The sequence below is a fragment of the Mobula hypostoma genome, chromosome 1 (genome assembly GCF_963921235.1).
Source record: "Mobula hypostoma chromosome 1, sMobHyp1.1, whole genome shotgun sequence".
NCBI classification, from domain to species: Eukaryota; Metazoa; Chordata; class Chondrichthyes; order Myliobatiformes; family Myliobatidae; genus Mobula; species Mobula hypostoma.
The window spans coordinates 233,390,377-233,409,793 of NC_086097.1; positions in this window are offsets into that span (position 1 = coordinate 233,390,377).

Sequence of the window (19,417 nt, forward strand, 5' to 3'; positions counted from 1 at the left end):
AAACTGGAGCACCCAGAGGAAACACACATGCTAATACCATAAGAGATAGGATTGGCCATTCAGCCCATTGAGTCTATTTCGCAATTTCATCATGGCTGATCCATTTTCCCTGTCAATCCCATTCTCCTGCCTTTTCCTGATAACCTTTCACTCCCTTACTAATCAAGAGCTGAGGAAAAACCTCCACCTTAAATACACCTAATGACCTGGCCTTCACAGCTGCATGTAGCAACAAACTCCACAGATTCAGGACCCTCTGTCTAAAGAAAGTCTAACTCGAATCTGGTCTAATTGGCTCTACCTTCTGGTCCTAGACTCCCCCACTATAGGAAGCATACTCTCCGCATTCACTCTAACTAGGCCTTTCAACATTCGATAAGTTTCAATGAAATCCCTCCTCATTCCTCTAAATTCCAGCGAGTACAGGCACAGAGCCATCAAACTCTCCTCATATGATAAACCCTTCTTTCCTGGAATCATTCTCCGAATCTTCTCCAATGTCAGCACATCTCTTTGTAGATAAGGGCCCCAAAACTGCTCATAGTACTTCCTGTGAGACCTCACCAGTGCCTCATAAAGCCTCAGCATTGTTATCATGTGTTTAGTCCTCTCAAAATGAATGCTAACATTGCATTTACCTTCCTCACATTGACTCAACCTGCAAGTCAATCTTCAGGGGATCCTGCACGAGGACTAGCAAGTCCATTAGCACCTCTGATTTTTTGAACTTTCAGTCCACTTAGAAGATATTCTATGCTTTTGTTCCTTTTTCCAAAGCACAAAGCTATTAACTTCAAAACACTGTATTGCATCTGCTACCACTTTGCCCATTCTGTCTAGGACATTCTGCATCCTCCTTTCTTCGTTAACACTACCTGCCCCTCCACCTATCTTTGTATTGTCTGTAAATTTGGCCACAAAGCTATCAATTCTTTCATCCAAGTCATTGACATATAACATAAAAAGAAGTGGTTCCAATTTTGACCCCTGCGGAACACCACTAGTTACGGGCAGCCGTCCAAAAAGGCTCAATTTATTCCCATTCTCATATCTTGCTTGTAATACCATGTGTGAACCTTGTTACAAGCCTTCTGAAAATCCAGGTAAAGAACATCCACTGATTCTCCTTTTTTCTATCCTGCTTGTTATTTCCTCAAAGAATTCCAGAAGATTTTTCAGGGAAAAATTTCCCTTATGAAAAACCATGCTGTCCAACGTGCCTATAATTACTTTTCTTCTGTCTCCCTTCCCTTCTCCAAGAGTGGGGTGACATTTGTAATTTTCCAGTCCTCCAGAATGACACCAAAATCCAATCATTTTTGAATGCCTCCACAATCTCTTCATCTACCTCTTTCAGAACCCTGGGGTGTACAGCATCTGGTCCATGTGACTGATTCACTTTCAGACCTTTCAGTTTCCCAAGCACCTTCTCCCTGGTAATAACAATTACACTCATGTCTGCCCCTGACACTCGGAACTTCTGGCATACTGCTAGTGTCTTCCACAGTGAAGATGGATTGAAAATATCTAAATAGTTCATCTGCCATTTGCTCATCCACCATTACTACCTCTCCAGTATAATTTTTCAGCAGTCCAATATCTACCCTTGCCTCTCTTTTGTTCTTTATATATCTGAAAAAGCTTTCAGTATCCTCTTTGATATTATTGGCTGGCTTACCTTCATATTTCATCTTTTCTCTCCTTATGCTGTGAACTCCCTCTCTGGAAGAGCAGGTCACTTTGACATCCCTGTCATTGAGCACAATGGGTTTGTACATACAACAGCAAAGGATAAGGCCAATGTCTTCTGTCGTGCTTTTGCAGATAAATGTCGGCTCACAAATGCTAATGACCAGCCACCAAATGTCAAGCAGCTTACTACCACCTTGCTGAACAAAATTATCTTCAAACCTAAAGACATCAGGAAAATTATGCAACAGCTTCGGCCTGATAAAGCATCTGGCCCTGACCAGATTCCAACTAGGGTCTTAAAGGAATGCAGTGCAGAACTTGCAAGTCCTCTCTGCCGCCTCTTCCAGCTATGCTTCTCGAGTGGTGTATTGCCAGGACAATGGAAAATAGCATCAGTAACACCAGTACACAAGCGGGATTCCAGAGCTGATCCTACAAATCACTGCCCCATATCCTTACTCAGTGTCATCAGCAAGGTAATGGAAGCAGCAGTCCACAAACAAGTTCAGAACTACCTACTCCATAACAACTTAATTTCAAATAGCCAGTATGGATTTAGACCTGATCACAGTACAGACGATCTCCTCACCACCTTATCTCAAACGTGGAACACCTTCTTAGACAAAGGTGGAGAAGTGTGTGTCATAGCCCTGGATATCAAAGGAGCATTTGACAAGGTCTGGCATAATGGACTCTGCGTTAAGCTGAGGTCCAAAGGAATATCAGGAAAGCTGCTTAGATGGCTGCAGAGCTACCTTCATGGACAGACCATCAAAGTTGTTAGCTCTGGTCAGGTTTCTGTTTCTTCAACCATCAATGCATCTGTACCACAGGGTTCAATACTTGGGCCACTTCTGTTTTCTATCTTTATTGACAACTTTGTTGATGCATGCAGTAACGAGCTATACCTGGACGCTGACGACTCCACACTATTTGCACCAATCAGAGCAGGAGGGAGTAATACAGTGACAGCAGGCCTGAATAGGGATCTTGACAGGATGAAAGCCTGGGCAGACGACTGGAATGTCACCTTTGAGCCTACTAAGTGCAAGGCGATGGTGATGTCTAGGAAGAGGAATCCATCTAACCCCGACCTGTATTTTGGGAACTGCAAACTGGATTTAAAGAAGGAGCTAGTAATCCTTGGTGTTAATATTGGCAGCAAGTTGGTGTTGGATACACACATTTCCACTATTTCAAACAAAACTGGACAAAGGCTTGGAGCTCTGCGGAAAGTAGCATCTAAACTAGACAAAGAGGGCAGAGCCATGGTTTACAAAGCCCGAGTACGAAGTACCATGGAGTAGGCCTGCTTATCATGGATGAATGCCTCACGGAGTGTCCTCAGCCAGCTTGATTCCATTCAAAGAAAGGCTCTCAGGATTATAGGTGTAGAAGAAGCCACAGCTTGTGAGAAGCTAGCCATCAGTAGTTTACACCACGACGACAGGTTGCTGCAGCTACTGTGCTATACAAAATGCACACCAGCCACAGCCCTGCAGACCTTCGCGCCATGCTGCCTTCATCTTATGAGAGACAGCGCACCACACGATCAAGTTTATCTATGTCTGCTCATGCTGTTTCTATGCCTGATGCGAGAACCTACACACCGGATAGGAGCTACCTTCACGGTGCTATCAGAATTTTGAACAGCCTTCCAGATGGTTGGAAACATCTGTGACGCTGGGGTCCAAGCCTTCAAGAGTCGAGTGCACAAACACCTATCATTGTGTTTCTTCACATGCTTCTTCATAAGCTCTCACGAAGGGGACCAGGATGGCAATGCTTGGTTGTTGGTAGGTAGGGTTAATAGCTGATTTTCAAGAGCACTTGTGAGTTATGTTCCAGCTGGACTTAGTCCTTAAACTGCTGGAGAACAGTGCGGAAAGAACAGGTGCTGTTTTCTCCTGATATTGATTAGTTTTTAGTTCCAAGTGCTCCTGCCACGTTTTGTCACCCTGCAACCTTATCCTTCAATCTCTTTGAATTATGGAGGACAGCATGTGTATAAATGTCTCTTTCCAGCAGACTTCATCATGATCATCATGACTCCAGTATTTCTACTATTTTTTAATGTTTCTTGATTGTACGTATGATTTTTTTGTGTTCTATCACTGAGCAACAGTGAGCCATCTGATTGGCCTGTCAGAGTTCTCTTTGGGAACTAGTTGACTTGATCAGCATTTCTGATCTGGCCATTGTTCATGATTGCACTTAATTAAAAAAATGGCCTTTTAGTTGCCTGTTGGTTTTTAAAAGCTTCCCAATCCACTAACTTTGCACTAATTTTTGCTCTACCATCTCTTTTGCTTTTATGTTGCTTTTGACTTCCTTTGTCAGCCATGGTTGCATTATTCTACCTTTAGAGTCCTTCTTCTTTTGGGATGTGTCTATCCCGTATCTCCTAAATTGCTCCCAGAAACTCCAGCAAACATTGTTCTGCCATCATCTCTGCGAGTGCCCCTTCCAATCAACTTTGGCCAGTTCCTCTCTCATGTCTCTGTATTTCCCTTTACTCCACTATAATACTGATACATCTGACTTTAGCTTCTCCTTCTCAAACTGCAGGCTGAAGTCCATCATATTAGAGTGTAATAGAGCTTTGAGCTGGACGTTGGAAGTTTGGAAAGTGGGGGACTTCAATCAAATCCACTGGCTGAGGATAAAGGGCAGCAGCAGCAGGTTGAGGCAACATAATGGAGCTTTAGCCTGTGACCACTTCGCGCCTGGGATTGGTTAGTAAGAGCAAATTAAAGGAAGGCAGGGGCTAGCGCAACGGTTGTCGTCAGACTGGACGTAGTCAGAGTGGAGATGTAGAGGCTTTAGCTCTTTGAGGCTTCACTTAGAGAAAGCAAAGGAAAGAGAAGCTCAAGATTTTTTCATTCTCTTTATTCTCTCTATCTATCTGTTTAGCTAGAGACAGTAGGGATGACTGGCAGGATAGTGAAATGCTCTTCTTACAGGATGTAGGAAGACAAGGACAACTACAACTGCGAGAAGTGCGTCCAGCTGCAACTTCCAACAAACCGCATTAAGAAGTTGGAGTTGGAGCTGGAGCTGGATGAACTCCGGATCATTGGGAAAGAGGCTATAGATAGGACATATGGAAAGGTAATTACACCCAAGATGCAGGACATAAGAAACAGGGTGACAGTTAGGAAGGGGAAAGGGGTTAAGGAGCCAGTGCAGAGTATCTCTGTGACCATTCTCCTCAACAGCAGGAATATCACCTTGGATACCCTTGGTGGGGGATGACCTAACAGAGGATAGTCACAGAATCGGGTCTCTGGCATTGAGTCTGCCTCTGTGACTCAGAAAGGAAGGTGCGGAGAAGAGACATACTGTGGTGATAGGGAACTTATTAGTTTGGGAAATGGACTGAAGATTCTGTGTGTGAAAATGAGATTCCCGGATGGTATGTTGCCTCTAGGTGCCAGGGGCTGGGATAAATCAGATTGAATCCTCAGCATTCTTAAGAGGGAGGGTGAACAACCAGAAGTTGTGGTCTATGTAGTTCGAGTGACAAGGTTCTGCATAGGGAGTTAGGTGCTAAGTTAAAGGGCAGGATTGGGATCTCAGGATTGCAACTCATGCCACGTGAAATGAAAAAGATTGGTTAAGACAAATGTAGGTCCCCTACAGACAGAAACAGGTGAATTGATTATGGGGAGCAACAACATTGCAGACCAATTGAATAATTACTTTGGTTCTGTCTTCACTAAGGAGGACATAAATAATCTTCCAGAAATAGTAGGGGACAGAGGGTCCAGTGAGATGGAGGAACTGAGGGAAATACATGTTAGTAGGGAAGTGGTGTTAGGTAAATTGAAGGGATTAGAGGCAGATAAATCCCCAGGGCCAGATGGTCTGCATCCCAGAGTGCTTAAGGAAGTAGCCCAAGAAATAGTGGATGCATTCGTGATAATTTTTCAAAACTCTTTAGATTCTGGACTAGTTCCTGAGGATTGGAGGGTGGCTAATGTAACCCCACTTTTTAAAAAAGGAGGGAGAGAGAAACCAGGGAATTATAGACCGGTTAGCCTAACATCGGTGGTGGCGAAACTGCTAGAGTCAGTTATCAAAGATGTGATAACAGCACATTTGGAAAGCGGTGAAATCATCGGACAAAGTCAGCATGGATTTGTGAAAGGAAAATCATGTCTGACGAATCTCATAGAATTTTTTGAGGATGTAACTAGTAGAGTGGATAGGGGGGAACCAGTGGATGTGGTATATTTGGATTTTTAAAAGGCTTTTGACAAGGTCCCACACAGGAGATTAGGGTGCAAACTTAAAGCACACAGTATTGGGGGTAAGGTATTGATGTGGATAGAGAATTGGTTGGCAGACAGGAAGCAAAGAGTGGGAATAAAGGGGACCTTTTCAGAATGGCAGGCTGTGACTAGTGGGGTACCGCAAGGCTCAGTGCTGGGACCCCAGTTGTTTACAATATATATTAATGACTTGGATGAGGGAATTAAATGCAGCATCTCCAAGTTTGCGGATGACACGAAGCTGGGCGGCAGTGTTAGCTGTGAGGAGGATGCTAAGAGGATGCAGGGTGACTTGGATAGGTTAGGTGAGTGGGCAAATTCACGGCAGATGCAATTTAATGAGGATAAATATGAAGTTATCCACTTTGGTAGCAAAAACAGGAAAACAGAGTATTATCTGAATGGTGGCCGATTAGGAAAAGGGGAGGTGCAACGAGACCTAGGTGTCATTATACACCAGTCATTGAAAGTGGGCATGCAGGTACAGCAGGCGGTGAAAAAGGTGAATGGTATGCTGGCATTTATAGCAAGAGGATTCGAGTACAGGAGCAGGGAGGTACTACTACAGTTATACAAGGCCTTGGTGAGACCACACCTGGAGTATTGTGTGCAGTTTTGGTCCCCTAATCTGAGGAAAGACATCCTTGCCATAGAGGGAGTACAAAGAGGGTTCACCAGATTGATTCCTGGGATGGCAGGACTTTCATATGATGAAAGACTGGATGAACTGGGCTTATACTCGTTGGAATTTAGACGATTGAGGGGGATCTGATTGAAACGTATAAAATCCTAAAGGGATTGGACAGGCTAGATGCAGGAAGATTGCTCCCGATGTTGGGGAAGTCCAGAACGAGGGGTCACAGTTTGAGGACAAAGGGGAAGCCTTTTAGGACCGAGATTATGAAAAACTTCTTCACACAGAGAGTGGTGAATCTGTGGAATTCTCTGCCACAGGAAACAGTTGAAGCCAGTTCATTGGCTATATTTAAGAGGGAGTTAGATATGGCCCTTGTGGCTAAAGGGATCAGGGGGTATGGAGGGAAGGCTGGTGCAGGGTTCTGAGTTGGATGATCAGCCATGATCATACTGAATGGCGGTGCAGGCTCGAAGGGCCGAATGGCCTACTCCTGCACCTATTTTCTATGTTTCTATGTTTCTATGTTTCTATGTGCTAGTGAGGCTAGAACTAGGAAGATCATACAGTTTAATACATGGCTAAGCAGTTGGTGTAGGTAGGAGAGCATGAAACTATAGGCCAATTAGTCTGACCTCAGTGGTTGGGAAGATATTGAGTTGAGTATTAAGGATGAGGTCCCAGGGTACATGGAGGCATATGATAAAATAAGCCATAGTCAGCCTGGTTTCTTCAAGGGAAAATCTTTCCTGACAAATCTGTTGCAATTATTTGCAGAAATAACAAGCAGAATAGACAAAGGAGAATTGATTGATGTTTACAGAAGGCCTTTTGCAAGTTGCCAGACATGAAGCTGTTTAACAAGCTATTAGCCCATGGTATTACAGGAAGGATTCTGGCATGGATAAAGCAGTGGCTGATTGGCAGGAGGCAAAGAGTAGAAATAAAGGGGGCCTTTTCTGGTTGGTTGCCAATGACTAGTGGTGCTCCACAGGGGTCAGTGTTAGGACTGACTCTTTGTACGTTATATGTCAATGATTTGGAAGTTGGAATTGGTAGCTCTGTTGCAAATTCAGTGTGAAGATAGATGGAGGGGCAGGTAGTCCTGAGGAAGTAGGGAAGCTACAGGACAGACAGATTAGGAGAATGGCAAAGAAAAGGCAGGTGGAACACGGTGTCGGGAACTATATGGTCACGCACTTTGGTAGAAAAATGAAAGGGTTGAATATTTTCTAAATGGAGAGAAAATACAAAAAATGAGAATATAAAACCAAGGATATAATGCTGAGGCTTTATAAGACATTGGTCAAACCATATTTGTGATGTTATGAGCAGTTTTGGACCTCATATTAAAAAAAAAAGATGTGCTGGCAATAGAGAGGAGTCCTAAGGATGTTCACAAGAATGATCCTGGAATGAAAGTGTTTATGTATGAGGAGCGTTTAGTTCCTCTGGGCATTTAATTATTGCAATGTCGAAGAATGAGCGAGGATCTCATTGAAGCCTATAGAATATTGAACGGCCTTGATAAAGTAGGCCTTCTAAGTAAAAAAGTGTGTACACTTTATTTTGATCTAATAGATACTGTGTGTACCTGAGTGATGTTGTATGTGCACATGATGATGTCATTAATTTTATACCCATTATTTATTTTATGTGCATAAATGCACCTAAACGCTGGGGCCATCAATTTACAGTATTGCTGACCTGTGCAACCAGTCAACGATATGTTCAATATTACACTCATGCCGATAAAATTATAGCCTACAGGCAACGTGATGTTGCCAGGCTGATTGCATTCTGCTCAATGGGTGCTGGTTAATTGGACATTGTGGACCTGCACCTATGTTCAGGAACTATGAAATTACCAATCCCCAAACTCAGAACAATATTACCATTTACTTTTTAAACTCGGTTGCCCAGTGGAATGTGCTGGATTCAAAACAGCCTGCTTTACATCCCATCTGGTCTCATAGAATCATCGAAAGTTACAGTGCAGATGAGGTGTTTTGACCTTGTCCAGTTGGAGAAGCTGTCCAATTAGTCCTACTCTGCTGCTGTTTCCCCATGATCCTGCAAGTAATTTCCACCTCCTCAAGTGTTAATCTAATTTCTTAACGATTTTTTTTAGAACTGCTTCAACCTTTCTTTGAAGTTAAGTACTTCAGATCACAATAAGTCAAGTGCAAAGAGGAAAATACCAGTCTTTCTGGTGGTTCTTTGTCAATTACTTCATTCATCTTTGGGTAACTTGTCCCAATATCACTAGGAATTGCTTATTTTTATGAAGCTCCTGTATGTTTCTGAAACATCTCAACTTCTTTCCTCTCTCCGAGTGGTTGAATGAAGTATTCCAGCAAAATTGTTCTGCAGCTGGCAAACATTCATAGAACGTGAATGCATGGGATCCAGGGACATTTGGCCAGGTGGATTCAGAATCGGCTTGCCTGCAGAAGGCAGAGGGTGGTGGTGGAGGGATAACATTCGGATTGGAGGGTTGTGACTAGTGGTGTCCCACAAGGATCTGCTCTGGGACCTCTACTTTTTGTGATTTTTATTAACGACCTGGATGTGGAGGTAGAAGGGTGGGTTGGCAAGTTTGCAGACGACACAAAGATTGGTGATGTTGTAGATAGTGTAGAGGATTATCAAAGATTGCAGAGAGACATTGATAGGATGCAGAAGTTGGCTGAGAAGTGGATGGAGTTCAACCCGGAGAAGTGTGAGGTGGTACACTTTGGAAGGACAAACTCCAAGGCAGAGTACAAAGTAAATGGTAGGATACTTGGTAGTGTGGAGGAGCAGAGGGATCTGGGGGTACATGTCCACAGATCCCTGAAAGTTGCCTCACTGGTAGATAGGGTAGTTAAGAAAGCTTATGGGGTGTTGGCTTTCATAAGTCGAGGGATAGAGTTTAAGAGTCGCGATGTAATGATGCAGCTCTGTAAAACTCTGGTTAGGCCACACTTGGAGTGCTGTGTCCAGTTCTGGTCACCTCATTATAGGAAGGATATGGAAGCATTGGAAAGGGTACAGAGGAGATTTACCAGGATGCTGCCTGGTTTAGAGAGCATGAATTCTGATCAGAGATTAAGGGAGATAGGGCTTTAATCTTTGGAGAGAAGGAGGATGAGAGGAGACATGGTAGAGGAGTACAAGATAATAAGAGGAATAGATAGAGTGGATAGCCAGCGCCTCTTCCCCAGGGCACCACTGCTCAATACCAGGGGACATGGCTTTAAGGTAAGGGGTGGAAAGTTCAAGGGGGATATTAGAGGAAGGTTTTTTACTCAGAGAGTGGTTGGTATGTGGAATGCACTGCCTGAGTCAGTGGTGGAAGCAGATGCACTAGTGAAGTTTAAGAAACTACTAGATAGGTATATGGAGGAATTTAAGGTGGGGGGTTATATGGGAGGCAGGGTTTGAGGGTCGGCACAACAATGTGGGCCGAAGGGCCTGTACTGTGCTGTACTATTTTATGTCTATGTTCTATGTAACATAGAAAATCTACAGCACAGTACAGGCCCTTCGGCCCACAAAGCTGTTTTGAGCGTGTCCTTACCTTAGAAATTACCTAGCTCTCTATTTTTCTAAGCTCCATGTACCTATCCAGGAAGCTCTTAAAGGACCCTATCGTATCCGGCTCCACCAATGTCGTTGGCAACGCATTCCACGCACTCACCACTCTCTACGTAAAAAACTTACCCCTGACATCTCCTCTGTACCTACTTCCAAGCACCTTAAAACTGTGCCCTCTCATCCTAGCCATTTCAGCCCTGGGAAAAGCCTCTGACTATCCACACGATCAATGCCTGTCATCATCTTATATACCTCTGGCTTAAACATAAACCATTCTTTATGTTTTTTTTCTCACAGTTTTCTCATTTTATAATTGGCAACCTCACATATTTGCATAAGAGCAAATATTCCTTGGTGTCTTTTTTCCTGCTGTCCTCCGGAGCACACCTCTTTGTTTTCTGGAACAAATTATGTTGCTTTGAGGCCTCTGCACTGAGTTTTCCTTCGCATATGTGTGCACCTTTCCCCAGTTTCTCCAATCCTCCTGGTATCTATTATTATGCTTAGGTGTTCACTGCTGTATTTCCATCAGAATCAGAACCAGGTTTATTATCACTGACTTCAGTCGTGAAATTTGTTACTTTGCAGTAGCAGTACAGTGCAATACCATAATTATAAAAATATACCATAAGGTACAATAAGAAATATAAAAAATAAGTATCTATTGCAAAAAGGGAGTGAAAAATGAGGTGGTGTTAGTGGGTTCTACGTCTATTCAGAAAACTGATGGTGGATGGGAAGAAGCTGTTCTTGAAATGTTGACTATATGCCATTAGATTCCTGAACCTCCTCCCTGATGGTAGTTGTTGTAGCGTGGATGTAATCACCGGAGAGACAGGGTCACTGGTAGATACAAAGCAGCTTCTTTATTCGACACAACAAGCAGGCATCATACAGACGGAGAAGCTTTTGGGAGAAAGGTCTGCTAGCTCAATGTGGGCTCGATATTTATACGCTAAACACAAAGACAATCGCTGCTTAAAAAGTTACAGACAATGCATAGACAATGCTTCCTTTTGAAGCTACATACAAAATGTCACACCATCCTTTCCTTCCGACGCCAACATGTCTGGGTTGGTATCCACAGCCTTTAGGATTTACTTGGCATTTTACGTGCTAACATAGAAGACAATTAATATTTATAATGTATAGATAATACTGTCTGCGAAGCTACAGCATCTGGTCAAACTACAGCGCCAGAAGCATCTGGTATTCACACTTTTTTAGGAAGCGCATTGTTGTGGACTCAACCCACAGTACTTTGTCAAATAGAGGTCTGGTGGCCAATGTCATTTAAGTGTAAACAAATCATCTACCCAAAAACTCACTCTAACAGCAGCAATGAAGAGAGGGCATCTCCTGGATGGTGAGGGTCCTTAATGATGGATGCCAACATTTTGGGGCATTGCCTACTGAAGGTGCCCTAACAGTGAGGAGGCTAGTGCCCATGATGGAGCTGGTTGGGTGTAAAGCCCTCCATTCAGATTAACCGACACACATGCTATTAACAGGAAGCAAGGCTTCTGAAATATGGTTGTTTAGCTAGCATTGAAGGTATGGCTGATAGGATAATCCTGATAAACTTGTGGTGTGCTTAGATGGAGTCGCTTCTTCAGAGTCAACGAAAGGTGTTATTGTCTTTCTTAAATGCATTTTTACACTCGTAAGACCCCTGCTGGACATTAAAAACTTAAAATGCTGCACCATCAGCGAGCTGCTTGTTGAAGGAGAAACTGAAGGAGCTGTATTTGGTGTAGACTGTGATGCAACAGAGAGGCGTTGATGCATGAAGGAAGTGTGCACTCTAACAGCCAGTGATTGTATTGGTTGCTTTTCTTGTTCAACATTGGCAGTGTGGAATGTTGCAAGTCCTATTCATTGGTTTATTGGAGAACATCAGGGACAGACACGGGGATACTGAGTGTCCTAGGTTGCAGTGAGGACTAAGCTGCGATGTCGTCTGCTTGCAGCCACCCAGGCTGAGGTGTCAGAGTCGGGTGCTGCACCGGATTGCCAAAGGCCGTGTAGCATGGCATCCGTGCTGGAGTAGGTGCTGCCCCCCTAGAAGACAAGCTGCATTGTGCTTAACTGCAGATTGCTGCAACATTCACGGACTCGGACTTGGACTATATTTGTTTTGTGTGACTATATTTTACCGATATCATACACATGCTTGCTGTCTTATATACGCTATGTGTGCCCTGTGCTGTATATGACTGTTAGTATTGTGTTTTGCACCTTGGAATAATGCTGTTTTCTTTATCTGTTTTCATGGGTATTCGTGTATAGTTGAATGACAATTAAACTTGAACTTGAACTGAGGATTATGGAAAAGGTCTGTTGGTAGGTGCCTAAATGTGACTGGATATTGCACTTTAGACATCCAGCAGTTCCTTTGAAAATAGAGAACTGCTGATTTTTGTGGATCCATCAAACTAATCTCTCACATACAAGGTTGGGGGTAGTGGACATGGTCCTTTAAAATTGAGGTGTATTGCAATTTTATCCTAGAGAGTTAAGAATATCTGGAATTCTCTATGCACTGGGATTGCACAGGGTATATCATTGTTGGTATCTAAAGAGGAATTACGGTGGATGCATTTTTGAAAATCAGGAAATTGAAGGCTGCAGGGAAATGAACAAAAGGGGATTTGAGGCCTATGTCTGATCAGCCATGATCAAATTGAATGGCAGGGCAGACTTGAGGGGCTATCTGGCCAACTTCTGTATCAACATTACATAGAGTGTACAGCACTACAGCAAAGTACAGGCTCTTCAGCCATGATGTTGTACCAACCATTTTACTCTAAAATCAATCTCACCCTTCCCTCCTATGTAGCCCTCCATTTTTCTATCTCTATGTTCCTAAGAGTTTCTTTAATGTTCCTAATGTACCTTCCTCTACCACTGCCCCTTCCATGCACCCACCCCGCTATGTATTATGCTCCGAGGTATTAGCCAATGGGAAATAAGTCTCTGGCTATGATCCTTATAATGAATATTCTTATTTTCTTTCCTCTCACTTATCCAGCTGAAACTTAGCCTGAGGGCTTTATCCGCTGACTTCTGTGTAAGACAAACCCAAAGACTGGCAGATTTGGAGATTTAATTTTTATGGGTTCTACCTCATCAGATCAAAGTTTACTTTGAAGAAAATGAACTTCGGGATTGTATATGGTGACACATATGCATTTTGATAATAAATTTACTTTGAATTTTGAATTTTGATTGTTCTGTTCTTTTCTCAACACTTCATTGATCCACTAGGAAAACTGTAGGATAGTAAAGTTTCAAACATTTGATTTTTGTATATTATGAGGTAGTCACAATTGCTATGCGAAATTTTGTCTTTGGCTTTTATGATACGTATTTGAAACAAAGCCCACATGCTAAATGGTACTGATGAAATTTGGCATTTAGATGGAACATCTGCAAAGTGTTGTTTTAAGTATTTTGACAATAAGATAAATTATATCTGTAAATTCTAAAACTGGTATATTAGGATTATAACATACGGACATTGGCAATGCTACTCAACTTGGTTCACTTGTACCAATCAATTAGTACCACGTTAAACCTTCACTGGAATAAGTGAGATGGCGTTAACTGCTGTTCAAAGCACCCTTCAACCTGTGATTGACGTGTATTATTCAGCTATAAAAGACTGGTAAAATTCCTGACGCTCCAGATGTTCACACCTCACTTATTGCCATTTTAATAACCTTTGATTTATATATTATTTTACAGTTGGAGATAAGTGAGAAAAGTAAATATTCACCTTCAAATTTTCCTTCAAGTTGTCCTTTGTCTAAATTTTTTTAGGCTTTTCACACCAGTACCAAATGAAGCATTTTACTCTAAGTTTCTTTGTGACAAATAAAGCTAATCTTTATCTTTATACTTTCATAAAAATGTACAACGTGGTAAGGGCCCATAGGCCCACAATGTTGTGCTGATCTTTTGCCCTACTCCACGATCAATCTAACTGTTCCCTCCTACACTGCTCATAACCCTTCATTTTTCTTTTATACATTTGTCTGTTAGAGGGTCTCTTGAAACTCCCTAATGTATCAGCCTCTACCACTACCCCCAACAGTGCATTCCAGACACTTAAGTGCTCTGTGTAAAAAAAAACTTACCTTTGACGTCCCCACTAAATCTTCCTCCACTCACCTTAAAAGGATGTCCTCAGGTATTAGCCATTGTCAGCCTGGGAAAAAGGCACTGGCTGTCCACTGTATCTATGCCTCTTATAATCTTAGACACGTTCACTCCAAGTAAGAAAGTTTAAAATATGAGAGGGGCAACTTTAGGGTAAAATGTGAGAAGAATTCAATATATGATTCAGTAAACGTTAGAGATATTTGTTGAAAAGAACTATTGAATGTAAGAGCATAATAAAAGGAACACTTGCTGCACAACCACTCCACTGTCTGTTCTGGCCCTCTGGTTACCATCTCCCTGCAACTCTAGTTTAAACTAAGGTGCAAAGACACATGAGTTTGCAGAAATTGCAGCATGGAGTGGTTGTGGAGATGGATATTGTTAAGACCTCAGTCAAACTAATGTTCTGAATTGCGTATATTCCAAAGCAGTAAGTATTATTGGAAAGGTAGCTGAGCTCATGGTATGGATCAACACATGGAATTATGATATTTTAGCCATTATTGAGACTTGATTGCAGGAGGGGCAGGACTGGCAGCTCAGTATTCCTGGGTTCTGTTGTTTTAGATGTAATGGAGCAGGAGGGATTAAAGGGGAAGGGGTGACGATACTAGTCAGGGAAAATGTCATGACAGTGCTCAGTCAGGACAGACTGGAGAATTCATGGATGGATCTGAGGAATAAAAAAGGTATGAATACATTAATGGGGATATATTACAGACCACCCAACAGTCTGCAGGATTTAGAGCAACAAATTAGTAGAGACATTGCAGACTGTTGTAAGAACTATAGGGTTGTGGCAACTTTCCACATATTGACTGGAGCTCCCATCTTGTGAAAGGACCAAACAGGATAGAATTTGTCAAGTGTGATCTGGGAAGTTTCTTTCATCTGTACATAGCAGTCTCAATGAGAGAAAGTGCTGTACTCGATCTCCTATCAGGAAACAATACAGGGCAGAGGACAGAAGTTTGTATAGCGGAACACTTTACATTTAATGATCATGATGCCTTTAGTTTCAAGGTAATTATGGAAAAATATAAGTTGGTGAGATTCAAAATTGGGAAAAAATGGTAGTAGATGATTGCCTGCCTGACTGGAGGCCTGTGATTAGTGGAATGCCGCAGGGATCGGTGCTGGGTCCGTTGTTGTTTGCCATCTATATCAACTATGTGGATATAATGTGGTTAATTGGATCATCAGATTTGTGGATGATACCAAGACTAAGGACTGTGAGGATGCTGCCGGGACTGGAAGACCTGGGTCATAAGGAAAAATTGAACTGGTTAAAACTATATTGCTTAGAATGGAGAAGATGGAAAGGGAATCTGACAGGGGTATACAAAATTGTGAGGAGTATAGAAAGGGTAAACTAAAGCAGGCTTTTTCCAGTGAGGCTGGGGAAAATACAACTAGAGGTCATTTGTTAAGGCTGAAAGGTGAAATGTTGAAAGGGAAAAGGGGCTGAAACTTCTTCACTGAGAGGGTGGTGAGTGTGTGGAATGAGCTGCCAGTGCAAATGGTGGATGCAATTTCGATTTCAAAATTTGCGCAGTTACTTGGATGGGAGTGGTATGGAGCGTTATGGTCTGGGTGCAAGTCGATGGGACCGGGCAATTTAAATGGTTCGGCATGGACTAGATGGGCTGAAGGGCCTGTTTCTGTGCTGTAGTTTTCTATCACGCTTCGATCTAAGCTCCAGTTCTTCTTTCATTCATCATGTATTGTTAAAATAGTATAGTCAAATTTTTGAGTGCTACTGCTTTCAAAACTTTTCATGAAAGTTCATTAGAAAAATTGCACAATTGCTACGATAACAGTTAAGAATATTAATTCAGTCTTGGCAACTTTGAACACTAAGCAAAAACAGCTGTCATCTAAGAGGCAAAGGGGAAGGAGGTGCTGTGGGAGATGGAATAGTGTTGTCGATTCTGGAAAATAATAAGCAGTGCTGTCCTGGATTATCATAACCTAACTGTCGCTGCAATTACTTCGTCCCACATTTCATATAAATTGCAACTCTTTAAAGTGGTTTGAAGAGAAAATTATTGAATATATCTGGAAGCCAAGGTCGATAAAGAAATATTTTAAAAAACGATGTAATGAAACATTATTCATTTTTGGATGTGGGCTTATCCGTTAACCCTTTCATTCCTGGGTCATTCTTGTGAACCTCCTCTGGAGACTCTCCAATGTCAGCGTATCTTTTCTTAGATGGGGGTACCGACATTGCTCACAATATTTCAAGTGCAGTCTAACCAATGCATTACATCCTTGCTCCTGTATTCTAGGCCTTTTCAAAATGATTGCTAACATTCCTAGCACCAACTCAACCTACAAGTTAACCTTTAAGGGATCCTGCACTAGGATTTCCAAGTTACTTTGCAACTTTGATTTTTGAATTTTCTCCCAATTTAGAAAATAGTCCACACTGTTATTCCTTTTACCAAAGTGCATGAGCATGCATTTCCCTCCGCTCTATTCCACCTGCCACTTCTTTGCCCATTATCCCCATCTGTCTAAGTCCTTTTGCAGGCTCCCTACTTCCTCAAAACTACCTGCCTCTCTTCCTACCTTTGTATCATCCACAAACCTAGCCACAAAGCCATCAATTCCTTCTTGATTTCATTGACATATAATTTGAAAAGATGCGGTCCCAACTACAACACGTGTGGAACACAACTAGTCACCAGCAGCCAATCTTTAAAAGGCTCCCTTTATTCCTTATCTTTGCCTCCTGCCAGTCAGCCAATCTTCCATCAGTCTTCTATCCATGCTAGTGTTTTTCCTGAAATATCTTGGTCTCTTATCTTGTTAAGTGGCCTCATGTGCGGCACCTTGCCAAAGGTCTTCTGTAAATCTAAATAAACAACATCCGCTGACTCTCTATTGTCTATCCTGCCAGTTATTTCCTCAAAAAATTCCAACAGATTTGTCAGGCAAGATTTCCCCATGCTGAGTTTGGTGCATCTTGTTGTGTGCCTCCAAGTACTCCCAAACCTTGTCCTTAACAATAGATTCTAACATCTTTCCAACCAATGAAATCGGGTTAAATTGCCTATAATTTCTTTTCTTCTGGCTTTCTCCCTTCTTACAGAATGGATTGAACTTTGCAGTTTTCCAGTCCTCCGGAACTATTCCAGAACCTAGTGATTCTTGAAAGAACATTACTAATGTTTCCACAATCTCTCAGTTACCTTTTTCAGAACCTTGTCCAAGTGACCTGTCCACATTCAGGCTTTTCAGCTTCACAAGCACCTTCTCCTTGGTAATAGCAATGACACTCATTTCTGCCCCCACACAATCTTGATATACTGCTAGTATCTTGCACAGTGAAGACTAATGCAAAATACCTATTAAGTTCATCTGCCATTTCTTTGTCCCCTTTACTACTTCTCTGGCCTCACTTTCCAGTGGCCGGATATCCACTCTCGTCTTTGCATTAACAAGCAAGAGGTACATAGTAAAGTGGCCACTGAGTGTATATTATTCTCCAGTCTTCTTTGACTCCCAGCATGGTCCAGGAAGCCTAGAAGATAGTAGAAGTAGCACCAATATTAAACAAAACAAGAAAGCAAGAAACTGAGTAAGAGAAGATCAAAATTCCAGACATCAACGCAGAGCAAATTATAGGAAAATGTTTTGAGAGATTGCACAGTTTTAATATATTCATGTGGCAATTGATATTGCTAGCAATAATGGCTTTCACCTTCCATTCCAATTTGTGTCAGAAGTGGGAGGCAGTTAAGAATTGGTCACATTGGTGGTCTAGGGTCAAACTAAGCCGGATTGGTTAGGTGTGGTAGAATTCTTTCCTTGAAGGAGTCAGTGAACCAGTGGAGTTCCTTACAACAATCCAGTAGTTTCATGGTTACTAGCCAGATTTATTTAATTAATTAAGTTTTAATTCCCCAGCTAACAGGATTTGAACTCTTGTCACTGGATCAATGGTCCAGAACTGGCTGCTAGTCTAGTTACTTAATACCATGCTAGTGAATCCAATAAATCAGCATTTATAGAGGCACAGGTCAATCAAGGACAGTCAGCATGGATTTTTTAGGGGAAGGTTATGTCTGACTAACAATTGAATTTCTTCAGGAGGTAATAAAGAGGTTTAATGAGAGGATCACTTTTGATATCGCCTTTGGCAAGGTATTTGACAAAGTCCCACATAGCAGTGATTAGGCAAGAAAAAAATCCCATTTGATCAGAGGGGAAATAGTGAGTTGAATAGCTGTTTGCAAAGAGCTAGCTGACTTACACAGAGAAATCAAAAAGTAATGAACAAGAGTTTTTGTGACTGGCACCTCTATTTCGTGAGATACACCAGATCCCTCAATTTTCATGATAAATACTATTGACTTAAATGTAAGAGCTATGATTAGGAATTTGAGGTATTGGAATTGCAATTTTTTTTATTGTCATCTGTACTAAACTGCAATGTAAAGCTATTCTTGCAGACTGTCCATACAGATTAAATCATTATACAGTGCATTGAGGTAGAACAAGGTAAAACAATGACAGTATGCAGTATAAAGTGTAACATCTATAGAAAAAGTATATTACAGGTAAACAATAAATTGTAAGATCATAATAAGGTAGACTGTGAGGTCAAGAATCCATCTTATCATACATGGGAACTATTTAATAGTCTTGTAACAGTGAAGTAGATGCTGTTCTTGAGCTTGGTGATACGAGCTAGCAGGCTTTAGTTGTTAGTTGGGAGTGGAGAGAAGAGAAAACATCTGGGATGGGTGGGGTCTTTGATTATGTTGGCTGCTTTACTGAAGCAGCAAGAAGAATAGACAGAGTCCATGGAGGGGAGGCTGGTTTCCGTGATGTGCTGAGCCGTGTCTACAGCTCTCCACTGTGTCTTGCATTAAGGGAAATGTCATTGTCATGGTGTCTTGTTGCTAAGCTATCAATCTTCGTCCTGTTGGTTGGCCAAAGTTGTCAGAGGGGCTAGAGTTAATATGTACCATGACCAACCTCTTGAAGTACCTCATGGTGGTAGACATAAGAGCCACCTGGTGGTAGTCATTAAGGCACATTACGTTGTTTGCTGATAGTGTTA